Raw genomic sequence first — 22,228 nt, 5'->3', positions numbered from 1 at the left:
TCAGGTCCCTTAACGGAGGATGGCCAATGGTGTTCAGAAAACCTCTATTAGCTGGGAAGGCACATGGCTGGCATCTGCTCCAAAGTTCTGGTTCCAAAATGGCTTTCTCCCAGGACGTTCCTCTCCAGGCTGCAGTTCCTCAAAAATGTCACTCTTAGTTGCTCTCTGGGTGTTTGTCCTCTCTTAGCTTCTCTGGAGCAAGAGTCTGCTTTCAACAGCCATCTTCAAACTGCCTCTCATCTACAGCTCCTCTCTCAGCTCCTGTGCATTCTTCAAAGTGTCACTCTTGGCTGTAGCAAGCTTGCTTCTTCTGTCTGAGCTTGTATAGTGCTCTAGTAAACTAATCAAGGCCCAGGCTGAATGAGCAGGACCACACCTCCATGAATTACCCGGTGAAAGATCTCACCCACAGTTGAGCGATCACATCTCCACAGAAACATCCAATCAAAGTCTCCAACCCAATCAACACCAATACATTTCCTGCCCAAACAAGACTGCATCAAAGATACTGGTGTTTTGGGGGACATAATACATCCAAATCAGCACAGATATTAACACATGATAATTTTTGATGTATCTGCTTTGGGACTTAATGTCAAAATTATCGTAGCTAGTGAGCCACAACAAGTTTTTTTGTATATTTATATAGTTACTAAATACTAACACCTGTGGTTACAGTAAAATAATATCATGTGTATATAGATTAGATAGATAGGGAAGATCTGGAGTCACAACATTTCATTTATTTGTTCTGTTGACTATAATACTTTTAATCTTGTTACTCCCCCAAATAGACTATAACTTTTTACATTCATGTCCACATATGCACAAATATTCATACATGTCTAAATCATATAAATACAGCAAAACCCAGTTCCTGTCACTGTGTCAAATGGATATTGAGCTCCCCTTCCTGCAGACTGCTTTAGCAATTAATTCTTCACATGATGAAGAACGGTGCTACCCAAAGCCAGGTTTACAGACAGGTGCTGGTCTGCAAGCTGTTTGTGATCAGACTGGGAAAAGCTATATATGCATGAAATGAGAGTAAATCTTTAGACTATTATATAGCAATTTGATGAGCAATTTTATTCCTGTTAAATCTAATAATATTTTTTTAAACGGAGCTTTCATTTTGCCTACCTTTGTTTTTTTATCTTTAATTTTCTAGTGGCTTATTTTTATTGCATTTTACAAAAGTTTATGTATAGACTTAAAAAAAAAGTTCCTATCCCACAAGTGATTTGAAAACACTGGACTAGAAGAGTGGGATTCAATAATATTATTTTTATTTTCCAACAAAGTAAAAAAATTTAGAGACTTCTGTTTCCAACAATATTTTTCCTAATGTTCTAAAACCAGGCTAGAATTCTCTTTTTATTTTCATTATACCCTATAATTATTCATTATTCTGGTATATATCATACTGTAATGTGTTTAAAATTTAGCATTCATAAGAATACCAAGAGTCCTTCAGTTATAAAAGGTAGATTCTCATTGCCTACACTCAGAATTTTTTGTTCTTTTAAAATAAGAACTTCAAAAGATTCTGATACTACCATCACCTTGTAGTAATTTGCTTGTCACCCTGGAACTCTCATTTGAATATAAGCTCCTTAAAGGACAGCAGCTGTATCTTGCAGGTCTTGTATATTTTTGCCTCTTCTGGGCCTTCTGTATCTGGTACTTATTATATCCTGAACAAATACTTATTTAAATAATTATTGATCAATCAAAAAGAATTCAATACCCTTATCACTATTTAGGCCCTGAAGTAATGGTACATCAGCTATGGAGGCCTGGAGTATGTACACAGAAAAACACGTTCCTGTGGTTGTGAACTCTTGGTAATTTAGTGACCTAGATGCTGGGATCAAAAATTTAGGGCAGACTTTGATTTTCTTTTTTTTTTTTTTTTTCTTTATTCCCCTAAATTTAGTATTCAGCAAGACATTTCTAACTGCAAAATATATCTGTCTGAAATCCACCTGGTTTCTCTCCATATCCATTACCACCACCCTAGAGCAAAGCAAAATTATTTCTAACCTGGATCACTGTTATTGCTTTCCTAAGTGATATCCCTTCTCTTTGCAACCCACTGCCTTCCCAAATGCAAAAGCACTTAAAATATATATATGTAAATTAGATCTTTTCAAAATGCTTCAATAGATTCCATGTAAACCTGTCACAATATCCAAACTGCTTACTTTGATCTATAAGTCACTGCATTACTGATTCTTCATACCTTTCTAATTATTGTCCCTCAAATCTTCCAGACAGACACTATATTTCAGTCACATCATTCCAGGGTCTCCTCTGTAATTCACTTTGAATAGATTTTTTGAAACTAATTTTTGAAATGTTAGCATCTGTGGTGGGTAGACCTAAGGTAGTTTCCAATGATATCCACCTCCCAATATTCATGACCTTGTGCAATTCCTCTTCTTGAGTGTGGGTGTACCTAGTGGCTCACTTCTATGATAAGAATAAGGCAAACATGATGGTATGTCACTTTCACAATCAGGTTACAAAGATACTGTGGCTTGCTGCTTGGATACCCTCTCTTACTCACAGGGTTGCTTCCTCTGTGGATAGATAGCTATCACACTGCAAACTGCCCTACAAGAGGTGATGTTACCAGAAAGTGATATTTTCAGGGCATGGCCACCATGGATCTGAGGCACACAAAATTCAAAATCATGTAGTGCACACTGATCTAGATGCTAAAGTGAGACATCCAGGGCTCTGTCACCTCACAGAAGCTTTGAACTGCCAGCAAAATCTGGCAGAAACATCTTTCTCAAAGCTCCAGAAAAGAGTTAAAGGACTGAGTTACCAGGGTGAGCACTGAATCACAATATAGGCCACTTAAGAGCAGAACTTATGTTGCCCTGGCTGACCTCCCTCCCACACAGGCTTGGCATGAAGCCAGCCCACACTCCCAGTACCAGAGGGAGAAGAGTAACCCTCATGCACATGCTGAGAGCATATATGTCTGGCTCCAAATCACTGGTGATGGCCTGAGGAATCACTGTTCCAGAATTTGCCCTGCATGTAGAAGGCAGCTAACAGAGCTCTCCAACAGATGCTTGGGGCAAAGGAAAGCAGGATGTAGGACATACAGTGGAGTGCATGGGACCATGAGGAAACTTTCCTAGGGAAGAGGGGACATCTGTATCTGAGTAAACAGGGCAATTCTGATGGCCAATCATGCATGACTAGGAAAGGAAGGAGAATCAGGGTGGTCCCTATGCTTTTGCTTAAAGATATTCTCTAAATCCACTGAATGGATTGAATAGATAAACCCTGAATGAGAGCACCTCAAATGCTGTTTTCAGTTTTGTTTCCTTTTTTTTTTTTTGTTAGCCTCTGGCATTCAAAGAAAGCTCTGTCATAACACTAGTTGTATACAGACCTTAGAAGCAGATGATGCACAATCTAAATCCATTGATAACATGTTATAATATCAAAATGTCTGTGTTTTGACAAAATCTTACAAAGCATCCAAAGAAAAGAAAGTGATGGCCCCAGCAAAAGAGAAGATTAAAGCATTAGGAACCAACAAAAGGAGACTCATACTGTGACATTCCAAAGACTTTAAAAAATGGTCCTAAATATGTCAAAGACCTAAAGGAAAACATGGACAAAGAACTAAAGAAAACCAGGAAAATGACAGATGAACACAAAGAGAATATCAATAAAGAAATGGAAATTATGAAAAGGAAACAGAGCTGAAGACCTTAGTAACAAGAAATGTAAAATTCCCAAGAGGGATTCAACAGGAGAGTGGAGCTAGCAAAAGAGAGAATCAGCGAACCTGTAGATAAGAAAACTGAAATCATCCAGACTGAGGAGAAGAAAAAGGAAGGAATGAATAAAAGTGAATAGAAGCTGAGGAAACTGTGGGACACCATCAACCAGCAAGTGTTGGAGTTCCAGAAGGAGAAGAAAGATGGAACTATTCATAGAAATAATGGCTGAAATCTCGCAGATTTTAATGAAAGCATGAAGACACATGTCCAAGATGCCCAATGAACTCCAAACAGGTTAAACCCAAATAGACCCACACCATACTGTGTTATATTCAAACTGTAAAATTTCAAAGATAAAGAGATAATTCTGAAAGCTGCAAGAGAGAAACAACCTGTTACATTCAAGGAGGTTTCAGTAAGATTAATTGCTGATGTCTCATTGGAAATCCTGGAGCAAGAAGGCAGTAGGAAGACATATTTAAAGTGCTAAAAGTGAAAAACTGCCAACCAAGAATTCTGTGTCTGGTGAAACTGTCATTCAAAAATGAGGGAGGCATTAAGGCATTCCCAGATAAATGCTGAATGGCTTTGTCACCACTAGAATGGCCCTACAAGAAATGCTCAAGGGAGTTCTACAAGTTGAAAAGAAAGGACACTACACAACTGACTGAAGCCACTTGAAAAAATAAAGCTCTCCAGGAGAAATAATGACAGGGTAAATATAAATACCAGTACTATTGTATTTTTGATTGTAACTCTTGTAGGAATATAGGATCTAAAAGGCAAAGTCATTAATGACAGTGGTAAATGGTTTTGGATTCAAAATGTATAGATATGAAATTTTTGTCAAGAACTACCTAAAGATGGGGGAATGGAAGGGTATAGGAACATAGTTTATGCATATTATTAAAGTTAAGTTGGTATCAAAGCAAGCAAATTTGTTATAGATTTAAGATGTTACATTTAGTCCCCATTATAATCACAAAGAGAAATATTAGAAAATATACAAATGCATAGTGACATAAGGTAGAATGCAACTTAGCAGAGTTGGGGGAAAGGGGCATTGGGGAATTAACGCAAAATGAGTGTAGTGTTTCTGTTTGGAGTGAAGGGAAAGTTATTAACATTAGATGGTGGGAGCATACTGAAACATTTTGAATGTGATTGATCTCATTGAAAAGTATACTTGAGGCAAAACTAAAGGAAGCGATTGATGTTTCCACAATAATTGTGGGAGACTTCAACACATCACTCTCTCCTATAGATAGATCAACCAGACAGAAGACCAATAAGGAAATTGAAAACCTAAACAATCTGATAAATGAATTAGATTTAACAGACATCTACAGGACATTACATCCCAAATCACCAGGATACACATACTTTTCTAGTGCTCACGGAACTTTCTCCAGAATAGATCATATGCTGGGACATAAAACAAGCCTCAATAAATTTAAAAAGATTGAAATTATTCAAAGCACATTCTCTGACCACAATGGAATACAATTAGAAGTCAATAACCATCACAGACTTAGAAAATTCCCAAATCCCTGGAGGTTAAACAACACACTCCTAAACAATCAGTGGGTTAAAGAAGAAATAGCAAGAGAAATTGCTAAATATATAGAGACGAATGAAAATGAGAACACAACATACCAAAACCTATGGGATGCAGCAAAAGCAGTGCTAAGGGGGAAATTTATAGCACTAAACGCCTATATTCAAAAGGAAGAAAGAGCCAAAATCAAAGAACTAATGGATCAACTGAAGAAGCTAGAAAATGAACAGCAAACCAATCCTAAACCAAGTACAAGAAAAGAAATAACAAGGATTAAAGCAGAAATAAATGACATAGAGAACAAAAAAACAATAGAGAGGATAAATATCACCAAAAGTTGGTTCTTTGAGAAGATCAACAAGATTGACAAGCCCCTAGCTAGACTGACAAAATCAAAAAGAGAGAAGACCCATATAAACAAAATAATGAATGAAAAAGGTGACATAACTGCAGATCCTGAAGAAATTAAAAAAATTATAAGAGGATATTATGAACAACTGTATGGCAACAAACTGGATAATGTAGAAGAAATGGACAATTTCCTGGAAACATATGAACAACCTAGACTGACCAGAGAAGAAATAGAAGACCTCAACCAACCCATCACAAGCAAAGAGATCCAATCAGTCATCAAAAATCTTCCCACAAATAAATGCCCAGGGCCAGATGGCTTCACAGGGGAATTCTACCAAACTTTCCAGAAAGAACTGACACCAATCTTACTCAAACTCTTTCAAAACATTGAAAAAAATGGAACACTACCTAACTGATTTTATGAAGCTAACATCAATCTAATACTAAAACCAGGCAAAGATGCTACAAAAAAGGAAAACTACCGGCCAATCTCCCTAATGAATATAGATGCAAAAATCCTCAACAAAATACTTGCAAATCGAATCCAAAGACACATTAAAAAAATCATACACCATGACCAAGTGGGGTTCATTCCAGGCATGCAAGGATGGTTCAACATAAGAAAAACAATCAATGTATTACAACACATTAAAAACTCGAAAGGGAAAAATCAATTGATCATCTCAATAGATGCTGAAAAAGCATTTGACAAAATCCAACATCCCTTTTTGATAAAAACACTTCAAAAGGTAGGAATTGAAGGAAACTTCCTCAACATGATAAAGAGCATATATGAAAAACCCACAGCCAGCATAGTACTCAATGGTGAGAGACTGAAAGCCTTCCCTCTAAGATCAGGAACAAGACAAGGATGCCCGCTGTCACCACTGTTATTCAACATTGTGCTGGAAGTGCTAGCCAGGGCAATCCGGCAAGACAAAGAAATAAAAGGCATCCAAATTGGAAAAGAAGAAGTAAAACTGTCATTGTTTGCAGATGATATGATCTTATATCTAGAAAACCCTGAGAAATCAACGATACACCTACTAGAGCTAATAAACAAATTTAGCAAAGTAGCGGGATACAAGATTAATGCACATAAGTCAGTAATGTTTCTATATGCTAGAAATGAACAAACTGAAGAGACACTCAAGAAAAAGATACCATTTTCAATAGTAACTAAAAAAATCAAGTACCTAGGAATCAACTTAACCAAAGATGTAAAAGACCTATACAAAGAAAACTACATAACTCTACTAAAAGAAATAGAAGGGGACCTTAAAAGATGGAAAAATATTCCATGTTCATGGATAGGAAGGCTAAATGTCATTAAGATGTCAATTCTACCCAAACTCATCTACAGATTCAATGCAATCCCAATCAAAATTCCAACAACCTACTTTGCAGACTTGGAAAAGCTAGTTATCAAATTTATTTGGAAAGGGAAGATGCCTCGAATTGCTAAAGACACTCTAAAAAAGAAAAACGAAGTGGGAGGACTTACACTCCCTGACTTTGAAGCTTATTATAAAGCCACAGTTGCCAAAACAGCATGGTACTGGCACAAAGATAGACATATAGATCAATGGAATCGAATTGAGAATTCAGAGATAGACCCTCAGATCTATGGCCGACTGATCTTTGATAAGGCCCCCAAAGTCACCGAACTGAGCCATAATGGCCTTTTCAACAAATGGGGCTGGGAGAGTTGGATATCCATATCCAAAAGAATGAAAGAGGACCCCTACCTCACCCCCTACACAAAAATTAACTCAAAATGGACCAAAGATCTCAATATAAAAGAAAGTACCATAAAACTCCTAGAAGATAATGTAGGAAAACATCTTCAAGACCTTGTATTAGGAGGCCACTTCCTAGACTTTACACCCAAAGCACAAGCAACAAAAGAGAAAATAGATAAATGGGAACTCCTCAAGCTTAGAAGTTTCTGCACCTCAAAGGAATTTCTCAAAAAGGTAAAGAGGCAGCCAACTCAATGGGAAAAAATTTTTGGAAACCATGTATCTGACAAAAGACTGATATCTTGCATATACAAAGAAATCCTACAACTCAATGACAATAGTACAGACAGCCCAATTATAAAATGGGCAAAAGATATGAAAAGACAGTTCTCTGAAGAGGAAATACAAATGGCCAAGAAACACATGAAAAAATGTTCAGCTTCACTAGCTATTAGAGAGATGCAAATTAAGACCACAATGAGATACCATCTAACACCGGTTAGAATGGCTGCCATTAAACAAACAGGAAACTACAAATGCTGGAGGGGATGTGGAGAAATTGGAACTCTTATTCATTGTTGGTGGGACTGTATAATGGTTCAGCCACTCTGGAAGTCAGTCTGGCAGTTCCTTAGAAAACTAGATATAGAGCTACCATTCGATCCAGCGATTGCACTTCTTGGTATATACCCGGAAGATCAGAAAGCAGTGACATGAACAGGAATCTGCACGCCAATGTTCATAGCAGCATTATTCACAATTGCCAAGAGATGGAAACAACCCAAATGTCCTTCAACAGATGAGTGGATAAATAAAATGTGGTATATACACACGATGGAATACTACGCGGCAGTAAGAAGGAACGATCTGGTGAAACATATGACAACATGGATGAACCTTGAAGACATAATGCTGAGTGAAATAAGCCAGGCACAAAAAGAGAAATATTATATGCTACCACTAATGTGAACTTTGAAAAATGTAAAACAAATGGTTTATAATGTAGAATGTAGGGGAACTAGCAGTAGAGAGCAATTAAGGAAGGGGGAACAATAATCCAAGAAGAACAGATAAGCTATTTAATGTTCTGGGGATGCCCAGAAATGACTATGGTCTGTTAATTTCTGATGGATGTAGTAGGAACAAGTTCACTGAAATGTTGCTATATTATGTAACTTTCTTGGGGTAAAGTAGGAACATGTTGGAAGTTAAGCAGTTATCTTAGGTTAGTTGTCTTTTTCTTACTCCCTTGCTATGGTCTCTTTGAAATGTTCTTTTATTGTATGTTTGTTTTCTTTTTAACTTTTTTTTTCATACAGTTGATTTGAAAAAAGAAGGGAAAGTTAAAAAAAAAAAAAAAAAAGAAAAAAGACAAACAAGGAAAAAAAATAAAAAAAGATGTAGTGTCCCCTTGAGGAGCCTGTGGAGAATGCAGGGGTATTCGCCTACCCCACCTCCATGGTTGCTAACATGACCACAGACATAGGGGACTGGTGGTTTGATGGGTTGAGCCCTCTAGCATAAGTTTTACCCTTGGGAAGACGGTTGCTGCAAAGGAGAGGCTAGGCCTCCCTGTATTTGTGCCTAAGAGTCTCCTCCTGAATGCCTCTTTGTTGCTCAGATGTGGCCCTCTCTCTCTGGCTAAGCCAACTTGAAAGGTGAAATCACTGCCCTCCCCCCTACGTGGGATCAGACACCCAGGGAAGTGAATCTCCCTGGCAACGTGGAATATGACTTCCGGGGAGGAATGTAGACCCGGCATCGTGGGATGGAGAACATCTTCTTGACCAAAAGGGGGATGTGAAAGGAAATGAAATAAGCTTCAGTGGCAGAGAGATTCCAAAACGAGCCGAGAGATCACTCTGGTGGGCACTCTTACGCACACTTTAGACAACCTTTTTTAGGTTCTAAAGAATTGGGGTAGCTGGTGGTGGATACCTGAAACTATTAAACTACAACCCAGAACCCATGAATCTCGAAGACAGTTGTATAAAAATGTAGCTTATGAGGGGTGACAGTGGGATTGGGAATGCCATAAGGACCAAACTCCACTTTGTCTAGTTTATGGATGGATGTGTAGAAAAGTAGGGGAAGCAAACAAACAGACAAAGGTACCTAGTGTTCTTTTTTACTTCAATTGCTCTTTTTCACTCTAATTATTATTCTTGTTATTTTTGTGTGTGCTAATGAAGGTGTCAGGGATTGATTTAGGTGATGAATGTACAACTATGTAATGGTACTGTAAACAATCGAAAGTACAATTTGTTTTGTATGACTGCGTGGTATGTGAATATATCTCAATAAAATGATGATTAAAAAAAAAAAAGTGGAGGGGGTTTGGGTTATGGAGAAGGATGGGGCAGGGTACAGCTGTATTTCAGCCATAAATTTCAATACTATTTGACTTTTAAACTATATGCATGTAATATACAATTTTTAATAAAGTAATTGACTTTTAAAAAAAAAAATAAATAAATAAATATATGGGGGTTTCACATCAAAAAAAAAAAAAAAAAAAGAAAAGTATACTTGAGAGGGGTTGAGATGGGAAGATTTATGTTGTATGCATGCTTCCATAATTTAAAAAAGAAAAAAAGAAAGCAACGAAAGAGATAATGTCAGCTAAATTCAATGGGTGGGATCCAAGAATGGGGGAGAAAAGGCTCAAAATACATCATTGGAAAAAAGGAAAAATTGTAATATAGAATGTAAGCTTTATATCAATGTTAAATTTCAGAACTTGATAACTGCACTTAAGGGGATTACATAAGTGAATATCCTTGTTTATAGGAAATGTACATGGAAGTATTTGTGTTCAAAGATTATGATATGTGCCACCTGTTCTCAAATGTTCAGAAAATAGATAGATTGATAGATAGACAGACAGACAGATAGAATGACATGGCAAAGGTGGCAAAATGTTAAAATTCATGGATCTAGGTATCTGGGAGTGTGGGAGTACATTGCAATTCTCTGTATGGGCTTTGTGTTATTTTGGCAACTTTCTTTTTTTCTTTTTTTAAATTCATTTTTATTGAGATATATTCACATACCATGCAGTCATACAAAGCGTACATTCAGTTGTTCACAGTACCATTACATAGTTGTGTGTTCATCACCAAAATTAATTTTTGAACATTTTCATTACCACACACACAAAAATAATAAGAATAAAAATTCAAATGAAAAAGAAAAATTAAAGTGAAAAAGAACACTGGGTACCTTTTTTTTTTCCCCCGCCATTTTTTTCTACTCCTTCATCCATACACTGGACAAAGGGGAGTGTGGTCCATATGGCTTTCCCAATCACAATGTCACCCCTCATAAGCTACATTTTTATACAATCGTCTTCAAGATTCATGGGTTCTGTGTTGTAGTTTGATAGTTTCAGGTATTTACTGCTAGCTATTCCAATTCATTAGGACCTAAAAAGGGTTGTCTATGTTGTGCGTAAGAGTGCCCACCAGAGTGACCTCTCGGCTCCTTTTTGAGAATCTCTCAGCCACTGAAGCTTATTTCATTTCATTTCACATCCCCCTTTTGGTCAAGAAGATATTTTCCATCCCACGATGACAAGTCCAGATTACTCCCTGGGAATCATATTCTACTTTGCCAGGGAGATTCACTCCTCTGGGTGTCAGATCCCACGTAGCGGGGAGCACAGTGATTTCACCTGTCAAGTTGGCTTATCTAGAGAGAGAGGGTTTGGCAACTGTCTTGTACATTTGAAATTATTTCAAAATAAAACATTAAATAAAAATAATGTGAGTGAACTTGGAAATATGCCTTTCTTCAGCTGAGCTTTCAGATGAGAGCAAGGTTCTATAAACTTCAATTTTTCACTTGTGGGACACTTTGAGGTGGAGACACCCATTAAAGTATGCCCAAATTCCTGACACATGGAAATTGTAACAATAATAAATGTTTGTTGTTTCACCACTAAAGTACGGATAAATTTGTTTTGCAATGAGAGATAACTAACAACACACCATAAATTCTAGTATTAACATTGATCAACCCTGTATGTACTACATTTCATTTTGATGTTTAAAAACAATTTAAATGTCTACAGACATGGCTCAGCCTCTCTCTGTGAAATCAGCATTTCTACAAGAGAGATATATTTCCATTGTCAGTCATCCTAATAAAGGTTCAATTTTGAAGTGAGATGGAAGGTTTGGTGACAGAGTCATTCAACTGGATAAATAAAAGTGCAGAGGAGGATACTATGAGAGTTTCTTCCAATTATGTCAGTAAAAACCCAGGCTTTTTCTAAGTTTATGAGCCACCATTCTTCAAACACTGACTTTTTTGCTCTTACACCTGTTACCTCATGGTTATGATATAGCTATGGCTGTTCTAGCCATCACCACTATATTCAAAGTCAGTAAGCAAAGTAGGAAGATGAGAGATCAGTCACAATAAAAGCCCTTACCTTCTGTATCTATGAATTTATCAGCATGAAGTGTTTCTCAGTAGCCATAAGTCCAAACGTTCTCTCTCTTTTGCTATTTTTTTGTTCTAAGACCCCCCTGAAGTGCAGGAGAGGCTGGGAAAAGAGATATATGACACAATATAGTAGACTTAGCATAATTTTGATCATTCCAGCTCTGTAGAGCTGGAAGATAAGTCAATCACGTGCTCTAAAATCAAAGAAAATTTCCAAGCAACATCACAAATTCCACATGTTTTTATCAGGAAAGGAAAAAAAGGAAGGCTGTGGGTAACTGACTGACATTCTCTACAGCAAGCACTTGTCATAGTGTATTACAATTATTTATTTATGTATGTTTAATTCTGAAAGATAAATCATGTATTTCTAATTCCAGTCTTTGTGGACTGCACATATTAGTTACTCAATAATTGTTTATTGAATTTAAAGCATAGATAAAACCCCTGGTAGACATTGGGATAACTGGAATTACTCAGAGGTTTCTTACTAATATCTAATTACAACTGTTAATTCTTTTTAGCTGCTTAGAATCAAGAAGGACTTAAAGTGATTGAGCTCAATCTTCCATGCATGTAATCTTAGAGAAATGATAATTGAGTCTTTGCTTAAAAATTCATAATGGAATGGGATGACAAGTTTCTATATTAAGTTGTAATCTACTTCTCTGTAGCTTTTCTCCTCTGGCCCTACTCTGCTTTTGATGTAAACATACTGAAATTGTGTATCTTTGCCACTAAAATTTGTCTTCTTTAAGGTTAAATTATCTAACTCTTTTATTAATGTGCTATTTCAATTACACTTCAGCATTTCATTTCTTAAATTCTGGCCATTTCTTAAATTCTGGTCTTGAAAATTGTGCACAATATTTCACATATGATGTTTGACCATTAATTGATACATTTTCCTTTTTGTCTGGTAAAGAAGACTGGCCTCATCATACAGTTGCTAATATTTATATTTCACTTCATACCTATAATACACAATGTATAATCATTTGTTTATGGTATAATTTATATATGTTTTCCAATCTATATCCCAAGGTATTTCAAGTCAGAAACTACTTTGTAATTTATTTTGCATCTTCAGGGCATCTAAAATTTCCCTGAGAAATAAAGAAATGGCAGAATTTCACAGAAAGATAGTAGATTTATGTTCCAAAAATAAACATTCCTTTGAGAAAATTTTTCAGTTTATTTGTTTTAATTTTCCTTATCTTTAAAATGGAACTGTTAAAAAACAAACAAACAAAAAAAAAAGGAACTGTTAAGAATCTGGGGTCAAAAAATGTGTTACAGTCACTTATGATATTCTATATGGATTTAAACTGTAAAGTAATATGTATATAAGAAATATTAATATTATTGTAGGCTATGAATGATTCTCAGCATTTAAGACCATCTCAGTTCAAATTTCACATCATTCATATAGGTTTTTTTTTAATCCACTATATGTATAGCAAAGTATTTAGGTTTAATTTTGTCAAAAAATACCTGGATATATTACATTTTTGTTCCACTTATACTAACCAAATTGTGAGATAGTTGTAGTTTGTTGAAAAACATTCCCCCTATATCTTTTTTACATTAGCTGTCACCAAATTCAGTAATGCATTTTTTTATTCTTAACCATTTCAATTAATTCATGATGTATTTTAAGTGCCAATAACTTATGTTAACCTTTTCAAGAATATTAAATTATATAATGTTTTATTATTAAAAGTAGAGATCATAATAAACATGATAGAATCAGATTTTAGATTGCCAAATAAATATTAAATGAAAAGGAAAACCAAACTATTAAAAAGGAAGCAGTAAGTTAGCTGAGGCAAAAATTGTATTGGGGAACAGTAACTCATGTACCTGCCTTTGATAAATAGTTTGTCACAAAGTAATTGTTTCTTACTTATCTAAATCAATTGAATTTGCACTTGCATGTTTCCAAGTTAGAATAAGCTGGAAGTCAAAAATTTCAAGCTTCCCTATATTTCATATCAGAGAGATAATTAATCAAACCCTGTTTAAATAAAATGGCAGAATAGTTAAGTCCAGTGGACATTAAAACTTACTTTATGTCTAAACCTACATTATTGTAAAATCTATTCATTGGCTCTCATTCTTCCCATAACATTACTCCAAAATAATGCCCCTGTTTCCCCAGAGAGTGGACACCCACACATGTGCAAATACATCAGCACACACGTGTTCACACACATTTTTTGATTCTCTCTCTGGTACTGACTGCTCAGGAAAAATGGGTTTCCTTTATTGCCCTATTCTCCATGTAGTAAGAACAAAAGATGACCTACCTTGTGAGAGGAAGTTTTCCAGAAGCTTAGCATCTTTTCCTGAACGTAATTTACCTGAAGGACAAAGTGATCAGAAGTCAGTAATTCCTAAAATAACCTGCATTTTCAACCCCCTAGTTTTCCAGGAAATAAAGAAATTCAGCTGGAAATAATGTTAGAAAAATATGAATTTGTATTACTTTCCTGATTTTCTTCCTTTAAAATATTTTTCATTTTGTTTTATTAGAAATCAATAAAAAAGGAAAACCCAGTAAATAAAATACAAATGCTAATACTTGAAAGAAAGGCACAATACATGTGAATTTACATGCACACCCACACATGTAACTTATTCTATGGCCATGACATTTTATTTTCTCTTTTTTCTCTTCTTTTTATTTTTAATGTTGTTTTTGTGCAAAGGAACAAGGAAATTCTAAGTAAGAGAAAGTAGTTTATCTTATTAAAAATCTAAAGCAATAAAAATAGAATGAAAAATCCCATAGGGGACCTTTTAAATAAAAGATGAAAACTAATTACAAAGAAATTCTCTAACCTAAGGAAAAAGTAAGGTATCCAGAAGGCAACTGAGGGGAATACAATAACTGTAGAAATTATAATGAGAAAGGATTTTAATGTGAAAGATTTTTAATATAAACAAAAAGGCTTTTGTGAAAAGAGACAAGTATGATGCTTTAAATAAAAGCTAATAACTAATAAATGCTAATTGCTTTTCAAAACTGAATCAATGAGCAATGCATTTGAAGTGTGATGCAAGAAAATATAAAGCTATGTGAAAGGATTTAAGGGATTATTTTTATAGTCCATATTAAAATAATAATTCTACTTGAAAGGACACCAATTTACTTTTCAAATGAAGTGTTCTGGATAGTGTTTTCACAGTATTTCAGAAAACATATTTAAGAGAGGGAGCAAAAAGACATAATCAGAGCTCCTTACAAGCTGTGTTCTTATATAGCATCTTAAATAGGTATTTCAAAAACTCCCAAACATTTTAAAGTAAAATGTAAGATTGATATTTCAGAAAACATTTATATTTATCAATATAAGTAGAGCAAAGGACTTCATGAGGCAAAACCTTCCCTAGTATTATTTATAAATTTTATAATGCATTATTAAAATCAAGAAGTAACAGACTGAAAAATTACAAACTTTGGGGAAAAATCCTCTTCATATTGATGACATTATTGCTGTTATAGCCCCAGCAATTCTTATCCGGAAGAAAGAAAGGTTCACCAGACCCTTCTTCAGGATTTTGGAACGTGAAATTGGAATGGAGGGTTTTGCATTTTTAAGGAAAATTCAAAGCACAGACAAAGATAATGAACAAACTCAAATCAGAACTTTCTAGAACCTGTGGAGTTTTAAACATAGTTCCTAAGACTCATTCTTTTAACTGTCCAAAATTAACCAGGCCGTAAGAACATGAATATTCCTCCAAAAACACACATGCATAAAGAAGGCCCAATGTTATTCATTGCTGAGCAGGGGAAATGCATGTTCTTCACGTAATCAGGACATTCATGCTCTTAACAAAACAAGCATGAGGAGACCTAAAGTTGTTGATTATTGAGAATAGTCAGAAGACTCAAAATCATTTATTACCTTGCAATGAAAATGCCTGATCAGTGAATTCTGATTCTATGGAAATAATAGGAATAATCAGAACAATTGTTTGATATAGAGTAAGCAAACATCACCTTTAGATGGCATTAAAAAATCTTTCTGAATTCACCTACAATAGAGTAGAGAATTTTCTCACAATGAACTTCTTTCCTTTGGATTTATAATCCACTGAATCTTTTGGCCAACACTCTGTATGGAGTAGCTAGAGCTGGATGTGCATTGAAAGAAACTAGTATAGGTGACTTTCTTCTTTTAAATTTTGAATAACTTTTCTTTATTTTCCTAAAAGTCTTCATATGTGTCTACCATGAGCTTCAAGATGTTAAAGCATCCTAATTACGTGTAAACCGATAAATTCAATTTGTCATAACTGGATTGTTGTTTAAATTGAGGTGATAAAGAGATGACCAAATTCCTTGATAATATGTTGGAACCATATTTTAATTCTCAGAGGCAAATTTTTTCTCTTCATCTCAAGCTTTAGAAAGCTGCCTCATTGGGGATTCTACACATCCAAATATCAATCTATGACCCCTCTATTCCACTGGTTTCTTCAAAGCAAGAAGATATGTATTGAAATTTATTTAAATATCTTTATAAATGTAAGTGCTAAATAAATATTTGTGAGTAAATGCTATCAAGCAAAAAAATGTTGGTTGGAAAATTTAATACTGAGGGATTAATCATATATTAATTAATACATTGTATTTTGTTGAACTGCTTTTGTCTCTCTACTTCTTTATGTATAAACATTCATGCATGCTTCTAAATAACTAAAATTAACCATTTTTTTTCACTCAAAGCTACAGGTTATTTTCATTTTTATATAATGAGTCCTTAAGGATTTTAAAGCTTTACAGAATTGTTGTTATTATTTATTTGTGGACCACATGTGTCTTTGCAAAGGTTGATGCTTTTTGAAAAATAAAACAATGCAAATGCAATTGAAAGTGAGTCTTCAATATAAAATAAGATGATAAATGATTTTTTTTTTTTAGAAATCCCATTACTTTCTAGTAAAAATAATTGTGTTTGCTGGAACAACTAATAAACAACCAGGAATAACTAGTAAAAAATCTGGAATAGCTGCAGGGGGACAAATGTGACTGTCCAGTCATCATACATCAACCTGAATTGGGAGGAATGCCTGTGATTACAGCATAAAATCTGTAAGTAAAAACTGCAGCTCCAAGCTGGAAACACCCTCCCTCCACAGCCCGAACTGAAAAGCCTAGCAGTGATAGAGAGCAGCACTCTCTGAGCACATGAATATAGCTCAGCTGAGCTCCAACTGGGGTTTTAATTAACAAACATGGACTGCTCAGTACAAGATATGAATCCCCAAGAAGCAGACAGAGGCTTTCGGTGATGACTGACCTTGGAGAGCTGAAGGGTGGCTGTGGACTGGCTGTGAAGGGGGGCTTTCTGTCCCTTTTTTGGCTCACTGGAGAAATCCTCAGCCATTTTCAGTGCCCAGCACTCTGACCCAGACAAGGGTGGAGATAGCACAGACAGACAGACTATTCAAATGTCAATGATCTCTCCCTAGGGGGTATATTTTCCCTAAGAGGAAGAAGGTGGTGCCAAGCACTACTACCCATCATCCATTCAGAACCAGACCCCAGGGCCTGGATGAAAACAGCCATGGGCCACACCTCCTTACACCAGTCTGGAGCTACAGGCTGACAGGCGCCACTTGCTGGGCAGAAAAGAACAGTGACTTGAGACCTCACACGATGTACCAATCTTCTAAGACACCCCAGGGAAACTGGATACTATTCCCTTCTTCCAAGACCTGAGCCCATTCAGGTCTGGGAAAACCTGATTGGGGTAACCAAGGAAAGCAGATGCCTAGACAACAGAAAATTACAACCTACACTAAGAAAAATGAAGTTATGGCCCAGTCAAAGGAACAGACTTACACTTCAAGTGAGATACAGGAATTCAAACAACTAATAATCAATTCAAAAAGTTTAAGGAAGATATGGCAAAAGAGATGAAGTGTATAATGAAAAACTGCACGTACATAAGGTAGAAATCAAATGTTCGAGAAAACAACAGGCAGAATCTATGGAAATGAAAGGCACAACACAAGAGGTGAAAGACACGATGGAAACATGCAAAAGCAGATCTCAAGAGGCAGAGGAAAACACTCAGGAACTGGAGAACAAGGCACCTGAAAGCCTACACACAAAAGAACAGATAGAGAAAAGAGTGGAAAAATATGAGCAACATCTCCAGGAACTTAAGGACAAGATGAAATGCAGGAATGTGTGTGTCATTGGTGTCCCAGAAGGAGAAGAGAAGGGAAAAGGGGCAGAAGCAATAATAGAGGAAATAATCAATGAAAATTTCCCATCTCTTATGAGAGACATAAAATTATGGATCCAAGAAGTGCAGCATACCCCAAACAGAATAGATCTGAATAGGCCTATGCCAAGACACTTAATAATCAGATTATCAAACGTCAAAGATAAAGAGAGAATCCTGAAAGCAGCATGAGAAAAGCAATCCATCACATACAAAGGAAGCTTGATAAGACTATGTGCGGATTTCTCAATAGAAACCATGGAGGCAAGAAGTAAGTAAGATGATATATTTAAGATACTGAAAGAGAAAAACCACCAACCAAGAATCCTATATCTGGCAAAACTGTCCTTCAGATATGAGGGAGACATAAAATATTCTCTGATGAACAGACAATGACAGATTGTGAACAAGATACCTGCTCTACAAGAAACACTAAAGGAAGCACTGTACATAGAAAGGAAAAGACAGGCATGAGAGGTTTGGAAAACAATTTTGGGAGATAGTAGCACAGCAATGTAAGTACACTGAGCAAAGATGACTGTTAGCATGGTTGAAAGAGGAAGGTTGGGAATATGTGGGACACCAGAACAAAAGAGGAAAGATAAAGACTGGGACTGTATAACTCAGTGAAACCTAGGGTGCTCAATGATTGTAATAAAAGGTACAAATATGTTTTTACATGAGGTAAAATCAATGAATGTCAACATTGCAAGGTGTTAAAAATAGGGTGGGAATGGTGGGGGAATATAATCAATGCAAACTAGAGAGTAATTACCAGGAACATTGTATTGTGCTTCCTTTAACATAACAATGGCAATATATCAAAGCTAAATTCCTATGGGGTGGCAAAGGGGAAGGGTATAGGTCTCCTGGCATTGGTGATGTTGTCTGACTCTTTATTCTACTTCAGGTTAGTGCACTTTCCTTTTATTGTTTTCTACCTGTCATGTTTTTTCTCCCTCTCCCTCTCTTTCTTTTTCCTTTTTCATTTGTCCCTCTACCTTCTTTGATTCTTCCTCCTTCTTTGTGGAAGACATGGAGATATCCTTTTATAGATCGTGGTGATGGTACTGAATATATAAATACATGATTATACTGAGAACCAATCATTGTTTACTTAGGATGGAATGTATGATGTGTGAACAAAACCATCTTTCAAAAAACGGGTTGATGAAGAAAACTTGAGGGCACTATATTGAGTGAAATAAGACAGACACATAAGGACAAATATTGCAGGATCTCACTGATAGGAACTAATTATAATATGTAAACTCATAGACATGAAATATAAGTTACCAGGATATAGAATGAGTCTAAAGAATGGGGAGCGATTGTTTATTATGAGCAGAATGTTGAACTAGGGTGAACTTAAATGTTTAGAAATGGACAGGGGTGACGGTAGCATGTTGTGAGAACAACGAACAGTGCTGAATGGTGTGTGAAGGTGGTAGAAAGGGCAAGCTCAGAGTCACGTATGTCACCAGAAGGAAAGTTGGAGGTTAAAAGATGGGAATGTATAAAACAGTGAAACTTGTGGTGGACAATGTCTGTGATTAACTGTACAAATATTAGAAATCTCTCTCATGAACTAGAACAAATGTATGACACTATAACTAGAAGTTAATAATAGAGGGGCATGTAGGAAAAAAATAAACCTATTGCAAACTCTGTACTACAGTTATTAGTATTTAAACATTCTTTCATCAACAGTAACAAATGTATTATAGCAAAACTATGAATCAATAATGAAGGGGGATGGTTGGGGTACGGGAGGATTTGAGTTTCCCTTTTTTGTCTTTATTTCTTTTCTGGAGTAATGAAAATGTTCTAAAAATTAAAAAAAAATTAATTGTGATGATGGATGCACAGCTGTACGACGGCACAATGGGCAATTGATTGTACACTTTGGATCTTTGGGTAATTGTATGGTATGTGAACAATCTTAATAAAAAAATTAAATGGAAAATAGGATGCGATGGAGGGATGGTGTTCTTTTTTACTTTTATTTTTATTCTTATTTTTATTTTTTGGTGTAATGAAAATGTTCAAAAGTTGTGGTTATGAATGCACAACTATATGATGGTACTGTGAACAACTGATTGTACACTGTGGATGACTGTATGGGATGTGAATATATCTCAATAAAACTGAATTTTAAGAAAAGTAAAAAATATTCATTATGTTTTATAGGTTGCTCATGCACTACAGGATCATTTTGGTCTTTAACTTTATCATGTTTTTTACTAATCTGATGAGTCTGTCATCCTTATTGTCCTTTATATTTTTAAAATTTGAATTTTAACTACTTTGTTGATCTAGGTACTGACAACAAAAATAAATTAACTCAGCTGATATAATTGAAGAAGCTTTAATAGAAGGATTATTTACAAAAGTGGACAAATGAAGGTTTCCAACTATGTCAGGAAGTGAGTACCAGTCCTGGAGCTGAAGAAATTGGATGTAGTGTCACTAGGGCTGATTAAGGGATAGAAGAGTGGGAAAGTGTACATAAGCCTGCATCTGGAGTATAGAGGCCATTAGCTTTTGCAAGGGAAAATGATAGGGTGCGATACCCAGATCTCTTTTTCTCTTCTTACACTTTAATCTCTGCTTGCTCCTTCCTTTGGCTAAACCTCACCAGTTTCCTAACAAAAAAGTGGCTCAGGTGATGCATTCTATTCCAGAAAGTAGGGCTGCAAAAATCATTAATGAACCTGCAGTGGGGATAGGGAACAAACAGAGAATAACCAGCACAATTATTCCAGTTATTGGGAAATCAATTTCCTACTGGATGGGTGATTCAAAAGTGATCTGTGAGTAATATCAGCAAGATGACAGAATAAAACTCTTTTAATGAGTGTCCTCCTCTCAAAAGAATGAAAAATAAAAAGAATCTATCAGAACCAACTTTCTCAGAACTCTGGAAAAAATCAAGGATAAACAGGAACTGAGCAAATGCTGAATCAGGACAAACAAAATCCACAGATTGTAGGAAAGATGCAGGATGCTCTCATTTGCTCTGGCTTCTCTTCCCCTCTTGGTTCAGCATGGCAGGCTGGGAATGACAGTGGCTCAGCAGCCTACAGCCGCTGTGCAGTGGTTCACGGTGCCTGGTGATTAGCGTGCTTAGTGTGCAATTTAGTGTGTTTGTAGGTCTGTTCCAACCCTCTCCATGAAAGACTGATTTGAGACATTCATTTGGGTTTCCAAATCTGGCATTTACCTGGAACAGAGAAGCAATGAGGAAGAATGAAATGAAACAGCAAACCATGTTCAATGATGGCAAAAGACAGACTGATAAATAAAACACAGCATCTGGAAACAAAACAAAAAGCTGGGAGAGAATCAATCAATCTCTCTCTCTCTCTCTCTCTCTCTCTCTCTCTCTCTCTCTCTCTCTCTTTCTTTCTCTTTAAACTAAGACATCTGGGAACATTCATACATTCATACAGACTGGGGAATTCTTGAAAGCTACTGTACAATCCCAGGGTAAAACCCATGCTCAGAAACACTTGAGAAGAATCTTCTTGTTCACTATGGGCTGCTCTATATGTTTTACATAAATGAAGTGAAGCATAGCACTGAAGGAAAAAGATCAATATACAGAGCCCTAACCTACAATACAGCCTTAAACAATCAAAAAAAAAAAAAAAAAAAAAAAGAAAAGAAAAGAAAAGAAAAGAAAAAAGAAAAAAAGAAAAGAAAAGAAAAAATAACCCAACAAACCCTGGTGAAATGAGAGACTCTGACTTATAGAGTTAACACATCAAAATTTATAGAAGTCTAGACTTTAACAACAGCCAAAAAAATCACACTATACAAACACACAAGAAGAGATGGTCCATTCAGTGGAAAAAAATAAAGTGACAGAAACTATCCCTGAAGTAACCCACACACTGGAACAACTAATAGAAGATGTTAGGTCAATAATCCTAAATAATTTTAATGAGCTAAAGGAAAACATGTACAATGTAATAAAGGAAATAATGAAAATGATGCATACAAAAAGGAAGAATAGATAATTTATAAAGGGATCACATAGAATCTTGGAGATTAAAAGCAAAATAACTTGAAAAAATAGAGTTGTTCAACAGCAGATATTAACAGGCAGAAGAAATAATTGTTGAA

Source organism: Choloepus didactylus, chromosome 7, assembly GCF_015220235.1.
Source record: "Choloepus didactylus isolate mChoDid1 chromosome 7, mChoDid1.pri, whole genome shotgun sequence".
Lineage (NCBI taxonomy): Eukaryota > Metazoa > Chordata > Mammalia > Pilosa > Megalonychidae > Choloepus > Choloepus didactylus.
The sequence above is the reverse complement of the archived record's forward strand: the minus strand, read 5'-3'. Positions refer to the sequence as shown.